This window comes from Macadamia integrifolia, chromosome 14, assembly GCF_013358625.1.
Source record: "Macadamia integrifolia cultivar HAES 741 chromosome 14, SCU_Mint_v3, whole genome shotgun sequence".
NCBI classification, from domain to species: Eukaryota; Viridiplantae; Streptophyta; class Magnoliopsida; order Proteales; family Proteaceae; genus Macadamia; species Macadamia integrifolia.
Window position 1 is genome coordinate 420665 of NC_056570.1, and position 6985 is coordinate 427649.

Consider the following 6985-nt stretch of genomic DNA (forward strand, 5'->3'; position numbering starts at 1 on the left):
TTTTTTTTCTTTTGGTGAGGAATGTTCGAAGAAATTACACTTACAGTACCCCTCCCCTATCAAAGATTATGTATCTATAAGAATTTGAATTTGAAATTAAAATCGTTTATCAAAATCAAATCAAACTGTTTACATCGAAATCGTAAAACTGTTTAATAAATGATTCGGTTTCAATTTTAAAATCGAAATTGTTCAATAAATAGATCGGTTTTGGTTTTTAACATATAAAGTGTTTAAATAAACAATTAAACTGACTAACATATACATACTAAGTTTAGGTATCCAATGTTAAGCTTATGGGCATTTCAATAAAAATATTTAATTTACATTAAATAACTATGAAAAAATGCATATAACAATAAATAATTCAATTCAATGTTAAAATTTACATCTATTTCACTAAAATTTAGTAGGCAAAGAAGTTGTTTGGATAAAAAATTAGAAAAAGATAAGAAAACCATTTATAAATGGTTTTGGTGTTAATATATAAAATCATTGATTAATTGGTTCGATTTTGATTTTACCCAAAAAATCTTGCACCAAATCGAACCGATTAACACCCTTAGTATGGGTAAATTAGGTTCAACATATACTACGTTTGGCATACCTTTTTTTATAATTGCAAATTTACCCATATGTTTGGCTACTTCTTTTGATTTACCCACCTGTAGCAGAAGTAAGAGAAACAAAAGGGGGAGAAATGCAAAGAGTTATCAGGGGTACGGGTGTCAATTCTAGGTTCACACCCGATCGAGCCCGACTTAGATCGGTCCAATTAATAGCTCAACACGTTTATAAATAGGTAGTACACAGTGTAGCCACCTAGCCCAACGGGCTTCTGATTGGCCTGACACATTTATAAGCCCAACTTGAGCCAACTCATTTAAGTCAGGCATAGCCCGACCCCTTTTAATACTACTTGTATTTATTATTATTGTTATTATTATTTTAACTGTACCTGTATTTAGTCTTGAGGCTATTGTGATATGTACAGTTGAGGTGGACTTTATTTGAACATTCATCTTTTCTAGGTATGGTTTAATTGATATAAGTTCTGTAGGCTAAAAACCGAGTTTAGTAGCTTAGTTGCAATGCCCATCTTTGGCTTAGTCCATTTAAATTATATGATATTTCTTTGTTATGCTTATCTCTGCCTCGTTTAATTCGTATTCACCTTCAAGCTCATTTAAGGGATCAATTTTTAAGAGGACCCATTTAAAGCTTGTTTAAAATTAAATAGACATGTAGTTCAGTTAAGGCCCGACTAAAGCCCAAGACCGACCGGCCCAATTATCAACCATATCATACCCACCCTAACTAAGCCTTTTAGCTAAACAGACAATGATGCAACCCAAGTAGTCAATGTTAGCATGACAGTGATTGTGATGCTTTCAGGCTTAGTTGGCAGTATGTGGTGAGGTTTAACAGTGATTGGAAAGCATTGTGCAGTGCTAGATAGATCAAACAAGGATTATGCATATGTTAAATTCGAAGCAAAGATGGGAAATCTAAGGGCCCGTTTGATTTTGTTTCTAGAAATGGTTTTTTCGTTTTTCTATGCTTAGAAATAGAAAAACATCCCAAGAACCATTTGATTTTTCTATTTCGTTTCACTTGTTTCTGGAAATTTCTATTTCTGTGTTTGAAAAGAGGAATAAAGAAACAAGTTAGACTTGTTTTCCCTTTTCTAGAAACAAGTGAGAGGGATAAAAATTGTGACAAACCCGATACTTCACTCGACTTACCCAAACCCCAATCTATTGTTGAAACTTTTCGCCATCCAGATGCGATAATTCCAATCTGGTTGTGCGAAGCTCACAATTTTAGGTTGCCTTCATCCGTCTAAAGCTTATCTCCATGAATTATACATGCAACTCCAATGCCATGTCTTCACTCGTGAGTTGCATACCTACAACGTCGTGCCTTCACTCATGTCTTGAATTCGATTACATTGTTGAAAACGTTTTGGGAAACAAAAAATATCAAACACCATTTTACAATTCTAAAAATTGTTTTTTAGCACAAAAATGACAAAAATCGTTTCTACCATTTCTAGACACAGAAACAGGAGAAACAAAATCAAATGGCCCATAAGTAATTAAATTGGAACATGACATTTAATGAAAAGATGTAGAGTATTGAGTCATTTTCCAACATAATTGAAATCGTGCCGATCTGATTTTGGAAGGAGATATAACCATTATAGAAAAGACAAGTAATTGAGGCCCAATTGTTCGATGAAATACCTTAAAGAGATGCCACACACTTTTTCAGTTGTTTTGGGTCTTGTGATGCAGACTAGGTCCCTCTTTCTACAAAAAAAAAAAAAAAAAAAAAAAAAAAAAAAAAAAAAAAAGGTCCCTCTTGATGAGGTGGTAATATCATAATGATGAGAAGCTTATATGGTTTGCCATGTACATTGATATGCATGAGGTCATGTATATGGCATGACACGCATGTGGATGTAATGATGATGTATGATGGTGTGACTTAGCAAGATGACATGACCGAGTGATAAGGATAGGTAAGGCATAACATAGGGGCTCACAAACTTGAGTACTATGATGTATTCATGGAAAGATAGATATGATGGCCATATAGATGACATGGCAAGATTCATGATGTTGTGGTGATGTTCATGAGTTTATATGATATGCCATGTGGTTGTTGATGAGTTGGCATGATAGTCTGAGGTGGCAAAGTGACTTGGGCCAAACAACCACATGATTGATGATAGGATGCCAAGGCAGCAACAATAACCACAAAATACTACATTGGGACTTGGCATGCCACAACCCAACTAGAAGCAGGGGTTGACATGGGAGTACATCATCACAGGCTAAGAAACATGGTTGAGGGCCACAGTAAGGCTAAAGCACTGCAACTCCTGGCTAAGGGCCAGTAGCTAGTTCTGGTGAGGGGTACAACGCATCCACGTACAAGGCATGAAGGCCAGGATCTTAGGTGCGCAATGCCAAAGGCAGGTTATAGGAGGCTATATATACCTACCCACAACTGGATGAGCAAGCAGTCAGCTCGGCTGGCTTGTTGTGTCGTGCACATGCGAGTACCTGAGCAGACCATGGGCCAAGGCAACCGCGAGGCCCTTTTGTCTAAAATTTTTTCTAAATCATGAAATGCACATTGTCCCATAGAGGAACTTGAAGCCTGGAGTCCGCCTGGAGTCCTTGACCATTGTGACCATTTGGGTTATAAAGGCTCATCTTTGTAAATAACCATAGTCAGAGGCCCATAGGAGCATGAGTTGATGTGCCAGGGAGGCTTGGTGTAATTTGTAAGAATTTTGTCTGAGTTTGATTGATGGCCACAATTCTGTGATTTGGATCTGAGAGACAAGTTTGAAATTCACCAACAAATGCTGTCTTGAATCCTGTGACGTGGCCTACAAGTGGTTGATTGTACAATGCCTCCATGTGCGGTCCTGCAGGGAAAGAAAGTGGTTAGAGTATGTCACATGTTTATGAATAAGATCGTGAAGATTCTATTTTCGTGATGTTAATTGGAGATGCAATTACATAGGGTCATGATTCAAATCACACGGCCAATATCGCTTCCCGCTAACTGAAACAAATCTGACGGACCACAACCGTTCTGTACAATCTAGCCAATGACGGGGCAAAATGTCGACTGTCACTGTCTGGGGTTGAAGTTGCGCTCGTGCTGCACGTTCGTCTGACAGATATCGTGCATTGAGGATTTAATCTGCTTTTTATGGTACCGAGCGATTGGTCCTGTGCACCTTGTACCATATGAGCTTTTTTTTTTTTTTTTTTTTTCGTTAACCAAGGTGGTTTGGGCTAGCTTATGCGCACCTCAACCAATCATCGGGAAGACTAGCACATTAATCCATCACTGTGATCTCCACTTAAATTATAGATGTACAGATGAGAAATCGAACCTAGGATCGTGCGCCTACCCACACAATCTCCAATTTACCCTAACCATCTGAGCAACCCACGAGAGATTTCATTAGAGTTGTGGCACATCGTGGCCATCAATCAAACATGAGCATACGTCAACCACATTAGAGATTCCATTTCGAGTTGTTTTACAAGCTCAACATAAAATGAATCCTATAATCTACATCTGTCAAATCCCATTATTATATGTATTTAATTGTAGGCTGTGTGTGAAAAAGCTTAAGACAATACTTGACTAGTAATAGGGGGATTTTGTAGGAGTTCAAATCATTTGTGTCAACGGTGAGTGGAAGTGAGGATCCAACGATTGGGAGGGCCTTGATATGCACCCTAGCCAGTACATTTTCACTGTCGATCACTATCTCACCATTGACGATTTTTGTGCATTTTGTATAATGATTGTTTGCAATGACATTGATGTAAATTAGGGCATTTTTTTGCCAAAGTAGAGAAGACTCAAGCTCACACAAGGGAAAGCTTTGGCGATGCATAGTGGAATGTTATAAGCGATATTTGAGTCTTTCGACCACCTTGTAGTGGAAATGAATTGCAAAGAGCTATGCTACTAATAATAGGAAAGAGCACTACCATTCCTCTCACTATTTAGTCAGTGGTTGAGAACATATCCCATATTTCCACATGTTTTATAGAGTGTAGCTTCCATTTTATTCCTAGGGAGAGCAACTCTCTTGTGAACTCCATAACCAGGAATGCCCCTGTTACGAGTAGAATGGTTTGGCCTAATTCACTCAATGGTTAACAAAATTACCCTAAGAACTCAGCCCAAGACCGACTCAACCCAACCCAACCCAACCCAACCCAACCCAACCCAACCCAACCCAACCCCAACCTTGACTTTTAACCCTGATTATATAATATGTTTAATATATTGCTTTTACTTTTATTAATTGTACATATTATTATAATATTTACATGCATTGTAACATGGGTTATTATATAATATATTATAAATATCATATAATATAATGTTATATGCACACAATGCTCACATTTTCAAATAGCACTCACATTTTTTTATTTAAAAAACCCAAGACATAAGGTATTATAAAGTATAAACACCCATCACCCACTTTTGATTTTAAAATCTGATGGAATAATGTCTCATTTGGAATAGATGTATACTAAATAAATAAAAAGTGGGATCGATGTAAGAATCCGACCCAACTCGGCCTGGCCTGAGGTGATTTTTTTAGGCCCTAGTAGGGTTGGGCTGGGTAGGGCCTAATTAAGGGGATGCATGGTTGGGTTTTGGTTTTAAGAATCCCAGCCCTGTTTCACCCTTGGAGGAAATCTTGTAATTTGGCAACTATGAACTTTGTTTGCTTTTATCAACAGATATAAGGAAGAAAAAAAAAGGTGTTAAGAAGAAAAAATCATACATAATTGAATATATAATTCTCTTGTCGTACTCTCTCTCTCTCTCTACATGAAATATTTTCATATTACTTATTTAAATTTGTTTTACACTCCAAAATTATATTTGAACCAATTCTGCATGTTTCTTGGTATTTTTTTAGTGTATTATGTCTCTCCAATACAATACAATACAAAACAATATGTCTCTTAAAATAATCATTTCGAAACGATACTTAATAATGATATCATAAACCTTACTTGTGGTTGCACAGTCTCTCCGTACTTGTTGTGTCTATGCATCTTTCCGTACTCGTTGTGTCTAGGCATAGACACACGCAAGAGGATAGTGTTATTCTTTCATATTCCATAAAACATATAGACATAAATCACAATGCCTTTGACCAACATTAGGGGAAAAAAATAGAGCAAATTTCACTCCCCTCCCCAAACTTCCCTTCCCGTTCTCTACCCTTCCCATTCTCTACAAATCCGAATGCCACCTGAAGCTTGTATTACTGAGATTTTATGAGGGTTTGCTAAAGCTACTTGAAGAACTCGTGAGAGATGCAGCAATACTCCTCCACTATATCAGTCATTTCTGCATCAACTAGAGTTGATCACTTGAGCTAAAATTTTGCCCGCGTAAAGGAGGAAGCTTGGAAGACAGTATCCTATAACGCGAGAGGGGCTTTTCAGGCTCCAGAAAGAAAAATTTTACTACTTACCCCGTCTTAATCGAATGTGACGAAATGAAATATTCCCCTCCCCCCTAAGTTTCAGGCCCCATATATTTAGAGGGGTTTTGATGGGGTGGGAGAGTGCTACTTGTTTTCCCCAAAAGTATGGAAAAACGATGTGTTTGGTTTAAGTGGATGGGAAAGTTTTCAAACAACATTGGGAGTTGAGCTTTCCTATTTGCCGATGTGGTTTTCAACTCAACCCCTTTCAAAATCCCACCAATTGTTCATGGGGAAAAAATGTTCAACGGTCCTTGTGGGCCAAATAGCTTATTCATTCCGATCCATTTTTGTTCCACAAAGTTTGGCTAAGAAGGGATCATGTTCTTGGAATATCATTGCTAGCATCCTGTCGTACTTGAAGAAGATGCATAGTGGTTATTAAAATAGGGAATGGAATGAACTCTTGTATATGGTAAGACCATCTACCTATAAGCCTTCCCTCTTCTTGCATACCTAATGACATTGATAACAACTCTTTCTATTGGGTGAGGGATTTCCTTTTTAATAATAATTGGAATATGTCAACTTTATCTGCTTCTCTTCCCCAAAATGTCGTTAATGGTCTTATTCATTTACCCCTTTTTGATGAAGCTGATCGATGGAGATGTTCTTTCTTGGTGCTTGTCATATTCTTGGTGGGGACACCAAACCGATCTCCCATGCGAGTTCGATACGCTTGCTGTATTCTTAATGAGCAGGTTGATCCTAACATCATTTATGAGGAGTTGGACGACGAAGCCTCCTCCTAAGATAAAGATATCTTCGACCCTAGAAAAAACAACTTATTCTTTTTTTTTTCAGCGGGTTCAGTCAGGAGAGACAAAAGAGAGACGCTTTCTATCAGTCCAAAGCAGATACCGCCCCCATGCTCCCATGGTCCGCTTACCGAGGAATGTAAAGGGAGGACTAGGACTAGAGCAAGTTGGC